This window comes from Pteropus medius, unplaced genomic scaffold (genome assembly GCF_902729225.1).
Source record: "Pteropus medius unplaced genomic scaffold, Ma_sr-lr_union100, whole genome shotgun sequence".
Taxonomy (NCBI): Eukaryota; Metazoa; Chordata; class Mammalia; order Chiroptera; family Pteropodidae; genus Pteropus; species Pteropus medius.
In genome coordinates, this window is record NW_024356397.1 from 2,219,507 (window position 1) to 2,238,016 (window position 18,510).

General features: G+C 44.5%; 1 protein-coding gene and 1 pseudogene across 6 annotated transcripts in view; both read left to right on the forward strand.

Annotated features, from left to right (window-relative positions):
* Positions 1-330: 330 nt before the first annotated feature.
* Positions 331-8,128, forward strand: LOC120602238 (methyltransferase-like protein 7A; annotated as a pseudogene).
* A 5,855-nt stretch (positions 8,129-13,983) lies between these two features.
* The window catches only part of KRT80 (keratin 80), a 41,749-nt gene continuing 37,222 nt past the window's right edge, over positions 13,984-18,510 (forward strand). For 2 of the 6 annotated variants that reach the window (XM_039862280.1, XM_039862281.1), the window contains exons 1-2: positions 13,984-14,929; positions 15,146-15,336. The gene's annotated coding sequence lies outside the window, so the exon portion shown is untranslated. Of the gene's footprint in view, positions 14,930-15,145; positions 15,337-17,444; positions 17,963-18,510 lie in introns of those variants that run through there. The other 4 variants (XM_039862282.1, XM_039862284.1, XR_005652671.1 and 1 more) reach the window with 3 other exon arrangements.

Consider the following 18,510-nt stretch of genomic DNA (forward strand, 5'->3'; position numbering starts at 1 on the left):
CTCAGATATAATATTCTGTTCCATTCATTGGTCACCACTTCCTGGCACTGTCACTCCCTCTTGCTCCCCTCCCTCTGACTGCCTTCTCATTTGTCTGCATGCACTTTCATTGGCGCTGTTGGGGTAGAGAAGCAAGATGTCAATGAGCTGAGGCTTGAATGAGGTGAGGACATGGAAACAGAGAGTGCCAACTAAAATTTCTCATGAAGTTTGGCACTAAAGGAAAGTGAGACAGGAAGTTAGCATGAATGGAAAGCAAGCTAAAGGAAAAAGATTGTTGTAAGAGAAAGAGATTTGAGCACAAGGCTTGGCAGAGGAAAAGGAGTTAGACCATAAAGAGAGATATCAAATATGGGGCAGGGGGTGGGGGTGCTAATTAATGGAGCAAGGGAGTGGGGAATGGAGGATGGGCTTAAGAGCCCAGGAGAGGCCAGCTTTGGTACAGGGGAGAAACATCTCTATGTCTATGGAAGGAAGGAGTTAAGAATGGACAAGGATATTCAAAGGTGGGCAGAGGAGGTTAGTTCAAAGAAAGTTCTACAGACTCTATGAGAATAGCTAGTTCTGCTTCCAGGGGTGATAACATACATTTCATCAGGCTCTTCTGAGCTAATTCTCTATACCCTGTGCATTCTCTGGTCTCAGTCTGATGCACGACAATGACTCTCCTTAACAGAGATCAGCAGTTCCCCGGAAAACCATGCAGCACCAGGTGAAAGGCGTGGACTCTAGTTCAACTCGAACTGCTCCTTTCCAGCTAGCTACACAGCCTTGTAGCTAATCTCTGTGTGACTCCATTTCTTCTTCTGTAAAATGGGGAATTAATAGTGTCTATCTCATGGGTTCTTTTAAGTGTTGAAGAAGATAATGTTATAAAATGTACTTAAGACCCAATAAATGGGAATTGTTTCTGTTGTTGAAGTTATTGTGGCAGATGACCACTGGAACATCTGCCACGCTCACGGAGAGTCTCATCCTCTCCTTACTGGTAAAAGCCCAAGGAGCCTGGGATTCGAGATGCTGTCTTCCTCAGTCTGTTGTTTATTTGATGACTGTGCTCCTGGGAGGTCTGCAGGGTTGTACATTATCTGTGGCAGTGCTGCCACCTGCACCCTGCTCCTATCTCCCCATCCCTGTGGTTCTGGGCTCTCTTTCCTGCACACTGGCAGTCCTCAAGCTTCTCTTTCAGGCCCTCCACATCCTGGCATTTCCCATGTACCTACTGAACTTCATGTGCTTGTGGAACTGGACATGCAAAAAATGGTTCCCTTACTTCTTAGTGAGGTTCGGTGTGACATACAATGAATAGATGGCGAGCAAGAATGGGGAGCTCTTCAGCAACCTACAGGAGTTTGAGGGCCCCTCCGGAAAGCTGTCCCTGCTGGAGGTGGGCTGTGGCACCGGAACCAACTTCAAGTTCTATCCACCTGGATGCAGGGTGACCTGTGTTGACCCCAACCCCAACTTTGAGAAGTTCTTGATCAAGAGTGTAGCCAAGAACCAATACCTGCAGTTTGAGCGCTTTGTGGTGGCTGCTAGAGAGAACATGAACAGGTGGCCGATGGCTCCGTAGACGTGGTGGTCTGCACCCTGGTCCTGTGCTCTGTGGAGAACCAGGAGCAAATCCTCCGGGAGGAGTGCAGAGTGTGGAAGCTGATGAGCTGGGAGTAGGGGAAAGGGAGGTGGGAGAGACCCATCTTCATTGTGTGCTTAGCTGGATACCTGTGGACTTCAGGCATAGCTCTCACTAAGGGTGGCCTCAGGCAAATCACATCAATCATTCCTTTATGAATTATTCATAAAACAAATATTTAGAGAATGTGGACTAAGTACACCAATACAGTATTTCTGGAGTGAGAAATCAGTCTCAGAGAGATTGATTAGATGACTTGCACAAAGGCATGTAGCTCACAAAAGTAGTAGAGACAGAACTAAAATTTAGGTGCCTTAACTTCTTAATTCCCAGATCATGACTTAGCAATTTGTTGCTGAATCCCCATAGAAATATTTTTGTTGTTGAAAATTGTTTTTAAGTTCTATCTCATTTGTTCCATTAAATTTTTCTCAGTAGTAGGCACTGTTCTGATTGTCCAAATTTGTGTCCTTCCTTCAGGCTGGCAGCAAATGGGCAGGTAGGCAGGACTCTCATGTCTGAAGAATGGGGAGAGCCTCTAGGTTCTTTGTGAGCAGATAAGGACAATTTTCTCCCAGCTCAGGCAAACAGAGTGGATCTTCCTTAAAGCAGCCTTTGTCAGTTGGTTTCTGAGACTTCTCTCCAGTCTTTTTGCAGAGTGGCCATGGCTGAGTCCTTTCCTTGTCCTGAGGTAGTGGATCTACCTGCTTAGGTGCCTCAGGGGGTCTTGGTTCTGCTCAACAAATGTTTCCCCCAGGCTTTTGAGAACTCCCTCCAGGTTCTAAGATGTGTGTTCTCTGTGCTCCAGCAAAACACCAAACTTTCCTACCCACCCTCCTTAGCTTATTAGCTTTTTATCCTATTAATTGAATATCCCAGCAGAACAATGAGAAGAAGAGTCACTCTTCTCCACTTCAGCCACCATTTTCCCAATAGGCCCTAGATATAGACGAATGGATGGATAGACAGATGGACGGACGGACAGACAGATAGATAAGAATTTTATCTAAGTTATACATATGCATGGTTTAGGAGGCAAACCACAAGCTCGTGATGAAAAATAGCAGGTCTCAGCTACACGCAACTCCTACTCCCCAAAGGCTCCCCGAAATTCAAGTTTTAACCTTTATTTTTAAAGTTTATATACATTATACAAATAGGATGTTTATACTGCTACTAATTCACTTTTTTCGTTTAGATGTTGACTTCTACATATTGACTTCCCACTCTGGAAAGTGAGAATTTACTTCTTACCACCCCATGGCCACCACATTTCCCATCTCCCTTCCTCTTAATAGAATTATTCCTTTAATTGCTATTCACTGCTGAGCCATGTAGTATATACTTCACTTACTTTTTGAACCATGCAATATACTTCCTTACTTTTGGTTTTTCCCAGATTTAATAATTGTCTATATATCTCCATACAGACATATAGATGTAGATCCCTAAAGGATCTCGCACTCTCCCTCATTTGTCTTAACCTCTCAGTATGGTCAAGCATGTTAAATAGTCTATTCATTTCATCACCGGAAGTCATTTTTTCACAGGCTTTCTCCCAGGTTCCCATCCAGACTGTGTGCTCCCTAGACCTGCTGCATTGCTTTCATCTTGGGATCTCCCTTTATTATCATCCAAGGAACTCCCTTCTTTTCTCTTTTGCACTGGATTCCGTGCTTCTTATATTCATTCTATCTTTTCCTCTTTCTTAGTTTACCCCTAATTTTAAGTAAAGCATATCTTGTGGTAGCTTTCTGAGAAAGGTGATGTAAATGTGTTTAGAAAATGCACGTCTGAATATTCTTTATTCTCAAAACTAATTCATAGTTTGCACAGCTGTAGAATTCTGAGTTGGAAAATGTTTTCCCTCGAAATTTTAAAGGTATCCATTGTCTTCTAGCTGCCTGAAACCATTCTAACTTTAGATTCTTTATATGAAAACTTTTTTCTCTTCTCTATAAGTTTGTAGAATCTTCTCTGTCTCCTGTGAAATGACTTGATGAGATCTGTTGAGTATTTAATGGGTCATTTCCATCTGCAAACTCATGTCCTTCAGTTCTGGAAAATTTTCTGGGATTATTTCTTTGAAATATTTTCTCTTTCTTTTTGAAAATATTAATAAGAGGGAGATTTTTTCTTTCAAAATTTCTGTCCTTCTACTTATTCTCTGCTTCCTCCAGATGTTTTTTCCTGTTTATTGACTGAGCTCCAGTTCTAATGTTGGAAACTCTTCTCAGATAACAGCCATGGATGGGTACTCACATTTCCAGAGGTAGCACTAAAAGCTGGTTGGGAGCTCCATGAACTTAGATGGGGTATGTCAACATTGGACTCACTATAATGTGGGCTAGCTGAGTTGTTCACATGGAGAAATCCCACTGTTGATGTTTTGGGTCTTTCCTTTGAAGCTGGTCAGAAAAATCTTCCAAATCTCTCCCTGGGATCTATATGCCTGGCTTTTCTAGCATTCTGTAAACAAATGAGAGAAGAGGGCTGGGGGTCTCAGCATTTAAGTAGTAAACTTTCTCTTAATCCCCATCTTTTCAGCAAGGTAAAATGCCCTACTGTGCCTTGTTACAAAGATCCTCTATTTAACCATCTCCAGAGAATAAACCTCGAATCTTCTGCTGAGGTGGGGAGGGACAGTATCTGGCCATTTTGAATGGGAGAAGGTGTTCAAAGTTACGATGGCTCATTAAATAGACTGCAACCAATTTTCTAGGTTTTCAAAAAATCAACTTCATTGAAATACAATTTGCATATGATCAAATGCACCCATTTTAAGTATACAGTTGGATCTATTTTGATAAATGTATACACTCACGTATCCGCCACCAAAGTAAAGATATAGAACATACTCATTACCCACAAAAGAATCCCTTGTGCCTCTTTACAATCAATCCCCACAACCCTAGGCCCCAGACAAATACCCATTTTCTGACACTATAGAATAAATTTGTTTTTTCTAAAGTTTAATGTAAATAAAATTATACAATAAATACTCTTCAGTGTCCGGCTTCTTTTATTTAACATAATTTTTTTAGATTCATCCATGTTTTTTCAGGTATCAATTTTTATTTTTTTTATAACCCAGTAACATTCTATTATATGGATGTAGCACAATGTTTACCTTTTATGGACATTTAAGTTGTTTCCAATTTTTGGCTATTATAAATACAGTTAATACAAACACTAATACACATATTTTTATGAACATATATTTTCATTTCTCAAATAAATGCCTAGAAATAGAATTGCTGGGTTATATAGTAAGTCTATGTTTAACTTTATAAGAAACTGCAATGTATATACAGTATATTCTGCATTCAAGTCCATTGTCAAATATATGAATATTTTCTCCCAGCATGGCTTGCCTTTACATTTTGTCTTTTGAAAAGCAAAATGTTTTATTTTGGTGAAATTCAGTTTAGCTAATGTTTTCTTTTATGTGTCACGATTTTTGTGTTTTATCCAATGAATCTCCCTCTACCCCAAGATTGTAAAGATTTTCTCTTACGTTCTCTTCTAGAAGTGATATAGTGTTAAATTTTTATGTTAAGGTTTATGATTCATTTCCAGTTAATTTTGCGTAATGCATTAAGATTTTCTTAATGAATGCCCAGCCCTTCCAGGACCATTCGTTGAAAAGACTATTCTTTCTTCATGGAATTGCCTTTTCACCTTTGTCAAATATCAATTGACCATAGACGTGTAGTTCTTACTCGAGGTTCTATTCTGTTCCATTGATGTACATGTCTATCTTTTGCTGATATTATACTGTCTTGGTTACTGTAGCTTTATACTAAATCTTGGAATTAGGTAACATAAGTCCTCCAGTATTAAACTCTGTTACAGTAAGTCTAGAGTAGTCTTTATTCTGGACTAATTTAGCCCTTTCACTAGGGCATGGCCCTTCTGGGGTCTCTGCTGAATGCTCAGATATCCATTAAAGATTCTCCTCTCTGACTGGTTGTAACTTGAATGAGTTCTGATAATTGTTCAGCTTACAACTGCTAGTCATTCTTTGCCCATCCCCCTGGAGTGTCACTCTACACATACAAGACTTATTATTCAACAATGGACACCAAGAGAATTCCTTCCAGATTTCTGAAGCTCTCTCTGTGTAGCTCCCTTCTTTCTATAACGGGATTAAGATCAACTTTCTTGGGTCTAAGTTAGAGTATTAAAAAACCCACAGATTTCCTCCTGTATATATCTCTTTTACTACTCACATGGAACATTTTACTTCTGACACTCTGGTCACCAAATGTGTTGAGGTTTTCTCCATCAAGCAATTCTGCAACACCAGCTGGTTGTCCTATAATTTAACTCACTTCTGACACTGTCTACCTGGAGGTAGCGTCAGATCCCACAGGTTAAGGGCTTAGTCCCACAAGATGGCTCCCTTCACCTCCAGCTACACATGCCAATTACTAGTCCAGGTTGTCACCTGCGCTTCTGACCACTTGGTTTTAAATCTGAGTTTCTCACAATCCCCTTCTTGGGTTCTATCAATTTACTAGAGTGACTCACGGAATTCAGGGAAACACTTACTTATGTTTATAAGTTTATTAAAGGATATGTATGATAAAGATACATATGAACAGCCAGATAAAGAGATACATAGGGTGAGATTGGTAGGGTCCTGAATGCATGAGTTTCTGTCCCCATGAAGCTGGGATATGTCACCCTACTGGTATGTGGATGTGTTCGCCAACCTGGAAGCTCTCTGAACCCTACACTATTGGAATTTTATGGAGGCTTCATGCATGATCAATTATTAACTCCATTTCCAGCCTCTCTCCTCTCTCTGAAGGGTGGAGGGTGGGGCTGAAAATGCCAAGCTTCCAGTCATGACTTGGTCTTCTGGTAACCAGCCCCCGTCCAGGAGCCCACCTAGATTTGCCTTAATAGAACAAAAGATGGTTCTAGTGCTGTTATCACTTAGAAATGTACAAGGGTTTTAGGAGCCCAGTGTCAGGGACTGGGACAAAAACATATTAGAACATGAGATTGTCCTAGTACTCATCATTTAGGACTTTGCAAGGGTTTTAGGAGTTCTGTGTTACGTACCAGGGGCAGAGACCAATATGTGTATTTTCTATTCTCTCACAGTTACAACTTGCTCTACTTTCTAGCTTCCAAAAGCATTCAGCAATCATCTCCCTTGCTGTCTTCTTTATCTTATGTACAGTCAGTTCTTCTATAACATAACACACACATTCCTGAAAATCGCCACACTATGCAAAACCATGCAACAAAACCACAGGGCTTACCTGGGGGAAAGTGGGGTTAGGAACACAATACTCAAAACTCTATCAGTGACACATTAAAAAAAAAAAAAAAAACAGATAGGAACATAAAAACAGTAGCACAGTTTTACACATATTATTACAGGGTTAAGAAATACATAACAACTACAATAAATAAGGCATTTTACCTGAAAAAGAAAAAGACATAGTATGCTTGTGGATATGCTTGTGGATGTGGGCATTGGAAAGGTTGTAACTTTTGAGTTATTGTGAAGTGGCAGGAAGGGTGGTTACCTGAAATACCACAGAAAGTTGCAACACCAGAAGCGAATGGATGCGGGTGGTGAACTGAGGCAGCTGGTAGATGTTTGAATTATGTGCGTTTTGTGTAGTCCTACATGGCTTAGTTAGACGGGTGCGGTTTTTGCCCATGTTCCTCACAGACAAAATTGCGCATAAGCAAAAGTGAAGTGCACACTGTACTCAAATTGTTCCGTAATATATCAATCGTGTCGAAACCAATTCTTGTTTTCAAAACAACCAATGGGCTGTGTTTGTATGTAAATAAATGAATAAATAAATTTCATGGCCGTTTTAGTGGGTCTTGCAGGAAGCAGATTTAAATATGTGTGTTCGATCTGCCATACTTAACTGGAAGTCGTCATGTATTTCTTTACCCGGGTTTATCCTCCAAGGAGGCAGTGGGATCTTATAGGGTAAGGACTAGTGACTCTATCTCCATATCCCCACTGTCTAACACAGCATCTGACCTTCATTGGATGCTCGCTAATATTTGCCGAATAGAGTTGAAATGAAAGTTGTTCTGTGGCGATTTAATGCATCAGATGGACAAAATAGTTACGTGAATTTATGAAGACGGGCTATTTTAAACAGATTCCTGTCTCCAGGAGATGCCCTTGACTTCCTGGAACATACAGCTGCCAAACATTCTAGCTGGAATGTCCTCAGTCAACAACTCTTCAGCCCAGCTAGACACTTCCTATTTGAGACCTGACAAGAGAAAACCAGAATGCTCTGGAGGAGGCTGCTTTCTTTCAGCCAGCTTTGCAGCTCCCACAGGCCCGCTGCCCAGGGAACTGTAACTTCCTCATGTCTCTGTGTACACTGAACTCAAAAGAAAACATGTAGGTACTACAAAGGCATCTGTATCTCAGGGGCTCAAGGCCTGCTCTTTGTCAGTCAGGTTCCAATAAGGAGACGATAGTCACACCGGGTATTTGCACAGAGAGGATTCAATGTAAAGAATTGTTAAGTAGGTATAGAATTCTTAACTGGGAAATTGAAAGGGTAAAAAGAGAACCCTAAGAGGTCACGGAACTGACCAAGTAGCTGCTGTAACTGGGGCTGAGGGGACAAAGGAAAGAGTTAGACTATTAAAATTTAGAAACTGAGAGGAGGGGCTCTGAAATGCAGACCTCCAAGGAGGAGGCGCTGCTAGGGCAGACGGTGCTGGTGTCTCTGAGCTCACAGCAGGGCCCTGTGGCACTGGGACCTCGGCCTCTGAGGAGGGGGCATGAGCTGGCTAGCACTGGGAGGATGCCTGAATAGAAGGGCACAATGAAGCTGTTCTCCAAGTGTTGAAAAGACTGCCAGCTGGATTCAGTTGCTGCTACAGGAAGGCACTGCTGGGGCAAAATCTCACCAGCACAGCGAGTGGAAAGGAAGCCCACAGAAAGAAAATACCTTGCAGGCTCCCCCTGGCACCCCCTACTGTCAGATCCTAATGGAGCCGGCTGGCAAAGCCCAGTCCTACTCCATGCCACAAAGCGGAATATGTAAGTGAGGGTGTGGAGCAAAGACACAATAATTTAACTATCACACCCAACAACTGAGAATCCCATCTGCCCGAGGTCACATTTTTCCTGAGCTGACTAAACCAATCCTTTGTCTTGGCATTTGCCCCCACATCATCCCTCAGCTTTTCAGTGAAGGCCTCATTCAGCACAGCCCATAAAACAACCAGATTAGTCATGCGTATAGAACTTGTATTCGAATATATGCTAATTAAATCAAAATACTTTTTTGTAAAAATAAGATGCCAATGTCATTTGAGTGTGGCATTCAAATTAAGTCAACCCTTTGGAAAACAATTAGTGAAAAACCATATCCGTGAAGATGTTCATCATGGCATTGTTTATACAGTGAGAAAGAGAGAGAGAGAGAGAGAGAGAGCAGCCTACATATCCCACAATAGAGGAGTGGTTGAGTAAGTTATATAATGCACCTGCACTTCAAATCAGAGTTATGGAAATAGTGTTGTATTATAGGAAAAATATTTATCTTCCGGGAGTTGGATAGCCAAACAGACTTTGGAGTCAGAGCTATGCAGGTTCCAGTCCTAGCTCTACCACTTACTATTACTGCAACTTGGGATAGCCTCTCTGAGCTTCAGTTTTTTCATCTCTAACATCAGGAAAATACCTACTTTGCAATATTATGTTAAGGATTAAATTAGAAAGAGAAAACATCCTATACAGAGCTTGGCACATACTAGGTATTTCATAAGTAATGGATGTTTTTATTGTTGCCTCAAGTAATTGGCAGGTTGGAAAGGTATAGTAACATTAAAGCTGTAATTATATTTAAAAGGAAACAGATGCACCGGGGGAAAACTAAAAGGAAATACACTTAAATACTAAACGAAGGTTGTATTCAAGTGATAAAATTACAGGTAACTTTTCTCTAGCTTTCCTTGAAGAAATGTCTAATTCTCTGTTATTCAAATATTAATTACGTAGTTTGGTACTTTAATAATGGCAAAACAGATACCATTTTTAAGTACAACTTTTGAGCAAAACCTCCCAAAGAGCAGGAAAAGTTATGATTTATTGGTCAGTAAAAAGTTCAAAATGTTGCCTGTTTACCTGCTGGCCTTCCTTCATGCATAATTCAGTCCCAAAACTATTAGATGGAGGCAAGGAAAGCAGGCATCCATGCCACGGCACCGTGAAGGATGGGGGTTGCTTGTCCCAGCACAGAAGAGTGCATCTGCGTTGGGGGAAGTGACTGCAGAGGAGATTGGTTATACACACCGGGATGATGGGGGAGGAAACTAGAATGAACTGTGTGGTGTGGGGATTGGTGTTGAAGGTATAAGTATAAACTCATGGTCTTCAAGATAGAAGAATAGATTACACAGATTTAAATTGTGTGTGCATACATATACTTGTGCACATATATGTATATATAGTACCTCTATCCACTGATGATATCTGAGTCTATAAAACATTAATGTTTACTCAATAAATATAGTATGTATTGCCATTAAAAGTCTCATTTTTTTCTATGTTGCTCAATACCTGAACAGATTTTAGAGTCACCCATCTAGAATGTTAAAGCTTGAAGGCAACATTCTGCTCCTGGCTTAAAAATTGGAAAATTACTGGCAACATTTCAAAAGCTATGAGCATACCTAGTACTAAGATTTTGGTTTCTAAATATCATTCTCCACTAAAAGAAACTAGCTTTCCTTGAAGAAATGTCTAATTGCAGGGCTGAGACAGAGAAATCACATGATGAGCTAGGACCATCTTGTTCCAGAAAGGTAGGAAGCACTTAAAGAATGGAGGGATGTATCAATTTGACCCTGAAGCCAGCTTGAAGGGAGTCCCACTGGCCAAAGCTGGGACAAGCCAAGCATCAAAATAAATAATGAATAAAATAGGAATCCCTGAGTCTATATAATATAAATAACTGTAGAGAAAAGAAAAAGGGTTTTCCCATACGGAAGATGCCAACTAATAAATGTAGAAGTAACAATGAAATTTGGCAACCGTCACAGCAATAATTGAGCCAAGAAACAGCGATGCTAGAACTAGTGAGAGAAGTTTGATGAGCATTTGGATACTTACATGGTCTCGAAATATCTCTCCACAAAGCTCATTTTCATTACAAAGAGGAAAAAAGTAACTTCCAGTGGAGACACCTGGCAGACGCCATCTTAAGTCATCAAAGTTAACATCACCAGTGATGGGACAAATTGAAATCATACACTGCCTGATAGGATGCAGTAGGAAGACACAGGATCACCTCTGTGGTATTCCTGCCAAAATGCATAACCTAAATCTAATCATGAAGAAACCCAAATTGAGGGACATACTGCAAAATAACTGGCTTATCATCCTCAAAACTGTCATGGTTATGAAAATAAAGACTGAGGAATGGTTCCAGACTACAGGAGACTAAGAAGACATAACCAAATGCAATAGCGCAGGATTCTGAACTGGATCCTTTTATTAAAAAGGACATTGAGACAACTGGAAAAATTTGAATGGGGTCTGAGGATTAGATAGATAGCAGTCACATATCAATATTAATCTCCTAATTTTGATGACTATAATGTGGTTAAGTGAGAGAGAATGTCCTTGTTTGTAGCAAATACACATTGAAGTATTTAAGGGAAGGGGACATCAGGTCAGCAACTTACTCTCAAATGGTTCAGGGGAAAAAAATTCCTTTATGCGATTCTTGCCACCTTTCCATATGTTAGAAACAATTCATAAGAAAACAAGTCCAAAAAGTTTATTTCAGTCGTAGTGAAAATCTCTGACTCTTTATCTCACTAAAAATAAAGGCTACAGCCAGTCCGGTCAGCCAAACCTGTTTATCCTGACATTCGGGGACAGACTGCCAGGTGTGGGCTGGGCAAACAGTTCTCTGTCCAGGGTTTCAGACAGAGGCTGGGCCAGGGAAGGCTGGAATGGCAGCTTGGGCCACAAGGAACCTCAGCACTGAGCACTTAGGAGCATGTCGGAACCTCATGGACTCCAGAGCTTGGGATAAGAGGAGAAGAAAACCAGGACTCTTTCCATACCCCACTAGCACCAAGCCTACCCATTGGGCCCTAAGGCTCAAAGAAGGAGGAGCTCAGGAAAGAGAAGGAAAGAGAGAGAGGGAAGAGAGGACGGCCTTTGATTTCTGGCACTGTCATATTGTTGGTACATAAATGTGTATTTAATCCATAAAAAGCCACCAAACTCTCTTGTCCTAGGACCTCTATGCCATTTCCCCAATGTTGTGTCCCCAGCAGGAATGAAGTAAGGAACGGGCTGCCCTAGAAGCTGGTGTTCCAAGGGCTAGTCACTGAGGGTTTATGAGATCTGGTTTTTTCCACTCAGCAAAGCTGTTGCTTCATTTTTTGCATACTTTAATGGTTTTATGTTTTCCCTGATATAGTTCTGCAAATTCCAAGAATGGAAAAGTAATAAATGTTTATTGAAGCAGATCTCCTCTGCACAACTGTGAGCCGCTACAAGTCAAGAACCGTGCAAAGTCAACCTCATGTCACACTTTTTTATCTATTTCTTCCCAGTTCCCAATAAGGGATGGTCCACGACTAGTGCTCAGTGAGTGATCTTCTGTGTGTGTATGTGTGTGTTTTCATTGACTTTTTCTGCATGTCTGGGTGCAGACAGAAGCCCCATCTCCACACTACTTCCCTCCATTTTTCTACCTGCACCTCCTCCTAAATCACATTGTGAATGTGAATGTCTACAATGGTGTGTTTAGTTTTCTGTGCTAAGAAACCAATAAGTTTCTGGCTCCAAGAAGCAATGGCTCCTAAAAATAAGAAGCCAAGCATTGGGGATATTTATACTGTGGCTAAAATATTTTCCATTGCAAGGGATCCCCACCTTGGCCCACCACACGTGTGGGTGAGCGCTGTCCATTGTGCTGAATAGTCACAGTTTGTAGTGATGGGGAAAGACAGACTTCCTGCCCAGAGTGAGGGGTGCAGGAGAGAGAATTCAAAGTAGGAATTTCTATGTCTCAAATGTTCATCAAAACCTGGAGAAAGCTTATCTGGATCCTGACTGGAGACTGCTGGACTCTAGATAAAGAAGAGAGGCTCTTGGGGACCAAGACAGGACTCTAAGCCTGGCGAGCTGGATTTGGAATCTCTGATGCGGTGAGGGAGTCCCCAGGATGAGCCCAGCCCCAGGGCTGGAAGTCCTGTCCCAGCAGGCAGCAGCAGCAGCAACTGTGAAAGCAATGCCTTCTAAGGCTTCCCGGGTCCCTTTTGAGGCTGTTTTATCTGAAAAGCATCTAGATAGCACAGAGCCCACCTCAACAAGACCTTTGCCCCACAGACCTGGGGGTGCTCACTTCAGCCTCAGAGCCTGGCCTTCCCAGCTCCTGAGATCCAGTTACAGGTATCAAGTATCCTGATAAGGTGGCGTGCCTGCTCCTGCCTGAGTCCAGCATCTGACCCCACTGTGACCTCCCTCCCTCCTTGACCTGGGCCTGACTCATGCTTCCAGAATGGAACCTGAAGATCCCTGCTGCTCAGCAGTACCTGACTCATAGCTGCTCTAGGAGTAGCTGTGGAAGGGCTCAGGGCAGCTGACAGCTCTCAGGGAGGAGATGCCTATCATTTCCTAAGCACCTACCATGTTCCAGAAACCAGGCACAGTGCCACATTTCATTGGTATAATGATCCTGTGGAGGATTTCTGCTCTTTTCTAGAAAGGAGGAAAGTGAAGTTCAGAAAGAATTATGCAGAGGTGAATTCAAAGGCCAATCTCCCAGCACTAAGTACAGCTACCCACTTACTCTCAGGGACCTCCCGGGGAAGAGACAGGTCCACCTCTAGGAGCCACCATTTGTTCATTCATTCTTCCAGTCAGCATTTATTGAGGGCTTCCTGTCCTCTGCTTTGTAGCTGCTTGATCCTGGAGGGCAGCCCACAATAAGCCCACTCAGCTTTCCTGGAGAAGCCAGGCTTAACTAGGAAAGGGGGCACCTGGACCCAAGGTCCACCAAGGCAAAGACAGGTGTCCAACTGCCTGCTGACATGTTGCCTTGGTGGTCAGGGAGGGGTCTCTGGTTGGGACTGGGACATTAGCTGGGCAGTGTGCCCCTCCACCCAGCATGTGCTTCAGGGCAAGTGATGTGCACACTCTCCCCTGGCTCAGGCTTTGGTGGGTGGACAGGTAGGGGAGGCAGCTTCCTTTCATTCTTGTGGTTTCAGGTGCCTGGGTGATGTCAGGCCTGAGAGATGCATGGAATTCACTGTGTCTGGGGCCCAACTCGGGGCTGAGGCTTTTCTTCAAAAGCTTATAAATCACAAAATACTTCTGCTTTTATCTCAGCCCCAGCCCTGGCCTGGGAGGACTTGTCTCCACACACACACACGGACAGCTTCCCCTAGGCTTCCCACACTACTCACATGTGTCAATGGTGCTGCAGACCCAAACAGTCAGACCTGAGAGACCTCCTGGAGGTCTCTTATCCCCTACACTTTAATGAAAACACAAGTACACACAGGCAGTGAGAGCAGCCCCATGCACACACTCACAGCCCCCTCACACACACAGCCACGTGTCTTCATGCTATTCCCATGCTCACTGGTATTCCCAGGCACAGATGAGCTCCTACTTAGCCGAGTCCTCACCTCCTCCAGGTACCCACAGAAGCATGTGCCTTTCCACTATCACATGTGCTCTCGTGTGTACGTACTCACAGGTATACAAAGGGCTTACACACAGGCAAAAGTCTGCAGAGACTACACATCATTCATACATTCACATGTACATTCTACACATACAGACATAGACAGACACTGACATCTGACAGTTTATACACACTCAACTCACACACACAAGACACACACGTGCATGCATGCATGATATACTATGCCTAAGTGCCCACACACCATTCACACACTCATGTGTACCCCTAGACAAACAAGTGTGAACTTCAGGGTGCCTGGGGTGAGAATGTGAGCAAGGAGTGGGGTATTGGAGCTGGCAGGAAGCTGCGATTTCCAGCCTCACCTCCAGGGGCCGCTGCCTTGTCCTCAGGCCCAGCCCAGTGGATCCGAAGGACAGAGGGGACCTCAGGCATAGTCCTCCCACAGCCTGAGGCAGCCGGTGGCACCGTGGGAACTCAGGCTGATGTCTGGTCAGTCTTCAAGAGGAGGACGCCTAGAGAGAAGACATCCCAGACCCCCTGCAGTGTGTGGGATGTCTCCAGGAGGGGAGAATGGGCAGCTTGAACTCAACGTGGAGTCTGAGTGGAGCGAGTGAGTGAAAGAGAACTGGAGGGAAGATGAGGAGGCTCTGGGGGGAAAACAAGAGATGGGGAAGGACTGGAGGGAAGAAAGAGAAGAGAGAAATGGAGGGAGATGGAAAGGATGGTACCAGAGATGGAAAGGAAACCAGAGGGAAGGAGGAAGAAGAGAAGGGGAGGGAGGGTGCACGGAGACGGTGTGATGAGCCTAAGAGAGTGCCTTTTCCAGGGAGAGGAGCACAAAGGGTGCGAAGGGGGTAAGGTTCCCCTTTCCCCTCTCCTGGGCTGATTGGACCACCCTCCACCCTGCTCCTACTATCAGCAGTCCCCTGAGGGATGTACTCTGCCTCAGCACCTTTGTCGGCCCCAACTTGCTGCCTGCCTGATACCTGCGCGAGGACCACTTCCAATAAGACCCAGGTAGCAGGTATCCTGGGAGTGGGGGGCCACTGGGGTATGAGCATCCTTCAACCCAACTCACTCAGTTTCATGGGCCTATACAGGGTTCTGTGGAGTCAGAAGATGAGCTATAAAATGAAAAGATGTGGAGACTTTCAGAGCTGGGCAAGTCCAGGGTTCTTACCCCTTTGTGCCTAATCTGTTATCCATCCTCCTTGTCCTTTCAGCCCTCGAGGCCTGGTCCCACTCTCGCAGGATTGTGTAGTGGGGCCGGTAAGCTGGAAGATTCTGAGAAAGCAGCCCAAATTACAAAGGAGGTGAGGGGACCCTGGGCCTAGGATCTTGTCCAATGGTTCTTCACCCTAGGCACACACCCAGAACCCTTCCCTCCAGCCTCTACCAGAGCATCCCAGAGCTGGTCATTATGCCCAGAGCCCACCTCAGTCTGTTTTATGGCCACTGGGGTCCTTAGTCCATGGGTTCTGCCTCTCTTGGTTTCTGTGTCCCAGAACTCAGGCCCAGATGGAAGAACAGTGACTGTCCCTTAATCTGACACTCCAAGTGACAGAGTGAAGGGCATTGTACTCTCCATTTTTCAGAAGGGATCACTGAGGTCCGGAGAGGTGGCATGTCTTATATGGGGGCCTATGGAGCAGACCAGATTTTGAGGCCTTAAGGGAGGAGGTGGCGGAGCCAGACCACAGTCAGGGCCCTGGCCTGCTCTTCCTCCACCCTGCCCTCTGCCTCAGCCTGCCCCCTCCCGCAGAGCCCCAACTCAGGTCTGCCCTGTATAGCATCCCTTCTATGCAGGCAAGACCCAGTCAATCCTTGCCAAATGATTACCCTCATCATCTGACACACTGCTCAGCTCCTAGTAGGTATTTTATAAATACTGTCAAATAATTATTAGACTTTATTTTATTGATGGTGTATCTGGCTCCCCTCTCCACAAGTGCAGGTCAAGGAAACACTCGGAAAGGGATGGGGTGGCTGACATTTAGTTTCCTCTCAGGCCTCACCCCTCTGGGCTGCTCCCTCTCTGGGCCCTGCGCCTGCCCCTCTTCACAGGGTTCACAGGCAGCAGCAGGCTCACAGCAGCACCTGAGGCCCCAAGGACTATCGCTGGGATAGTAGGCTTGCCAGCCCAGCTGGAAAGTTGGGGGCACAGAGTTCCCTGTATGCCCTAATCCCCTCAGATATTGTAAGATCAATGATTGACCAAGAGGGCCTGGACACTCTCCCTACTGCCTGCCTGCAGGTCTCTGGGGACTCTACAGAGCCACCCAGAGGCCCAATAGGGTGACATCACCCTCTTCTCAACAGCTTTCCCGGTTCTTTCATTTCCCAGAATAGCTAGAACAGGGAGATATGCATGCGGGCCCTGCCCTTGGAAAGTCTCCAAACTGGAAAGTGAGGAATGAGCCTGTTACTCAAGGCCCCGACAGACCCAGGGACAAAGCCAGACCAGTAGACAGACAGACATGTGCTCTAGGATGACGAAAGCAGCACAGTAATAATGGCTACCCCTCATTAAGCACTTACTAAGTACAGGACTCCAAGCTAAGCAATTTATAGATGTTTTCTCATTTCATCCTTCCCATAAGTCTACAGGGTGAGTATAATATTTATTTTACAGATTGAAAAAGGAAGTTCGGAGCGATCTAGCAATCTGTGCAGTATCACACAGCTAACTAAATGCAAATCCAGATCTGTCAGCTCCAAAGCTATTGCCTTTTTCACTCCATTTCATGGCCACCCCAAACTCTAGGTGGGGCGTTAATACTTCCCTTCCAAAAATGCCTTGAGGGCTCCCCACTGTCAATAGCATAACCTCTCCCAGCTGAGTCTCTCCACAATCTGGCCTCTGCCTGCCTTTCTGCCATCACCCCCATCCATACCCACCACACCTCAGATTTCAATCTTGCTATTTTCCAAGTCCAGCCCTCTGAGCTTAGCTTCTGCTGTGTACTCAAGTTCAAATGCCTGTTCCATTTTACAGATGAGAAAACAGAGAATTAAGAATGTTAAGTAACTAGCCCAAGGTCACGCAGCCGCTGGGGAGCAAATGAGCCTGGTTAGAACCCAAGTCATTAGAGCATCAACTAATAAAGCATTAATTTGTGTAACAGACAATTAGGGAATGAGAATTAGCAGGACATACTGTTAATGGTGCAGAAGAAGGTAGAGGAGAGAAATCAGGTAGGTTCCAAAGTAGAGGAGCACCAGGCTAGGCTTTAAGGAATTACAGGGTCTGGATGGGTGGTGAACTTGAGATGGGGCAAGCATAAGAAAAACACAAAGACAAGAGATAAAAGAGAAGGAGAGAGAAGCTTGTCAATGTGACATAGGGAGGCAACATGACATGGTGGAAAGGGCTGTGGCATGGGGTCAGGAGACTCATAGTGTCCCCCAAAATACTCTGTGATCTTGGGCAAAGGCTTCTCCTCTCTGGGAGGGTGCCTCGTCTGTAAGTGAAGGATATGAGCCTCGACGGTCTCTGGGTTCCCACCTGGCACTGACATCCTAGCATTCTGACTGTGTATTGCCACCAGGTCTTGAAACACAGATTCTGATGCCAGACCCTTTGACATGGGGCACAGGCTTGCACACCAAGAGCCGACAGGAGACAGCAGCCAATACCTGACAGGGCATACTTGAGGGCCAGCCCCAGTTACACGCTGGGAGTCATCCATGCGTCCCCCTCCTCCATGCATCTGTGCTGTGAGCATGTGGGGACTCACTACAGTGGGTCCAGTCCTGTGGAAGCTGAACACAGGGGTAAATGAGTCAAGGTGGAATTGTGGGCTCACGGGGAAGGAATAGGATATGCCCAATACTAGCTGAAATCCTACACGCAGTTCATCCTTAGGAAAGAGGAAGGGAATGGGGATCCTTAGAGAAAAAAACCTCCTGGGAGTAAGGACATGGGTCTCAGGACTAGAATAAGCATTTGGGCACAAGAATGGTCTTCAATCAAGAAAGTACTGCATCTAAATAGAGAGTACATTCCAGACCATGAGCAAATGGGAAATCCTTCCTTTGGTGCCCGTAGTACAGCACAGACTCAGCTGGAGGGCTCAGAGCCAGCTGGGGCAGAAAGTGCACCCCTAGAGACTGTAGACACACATGTGTGTGTACATGCACACACACACATACATAAAGACCTGCAATCAGGTCACCCATCTCCCCACCACC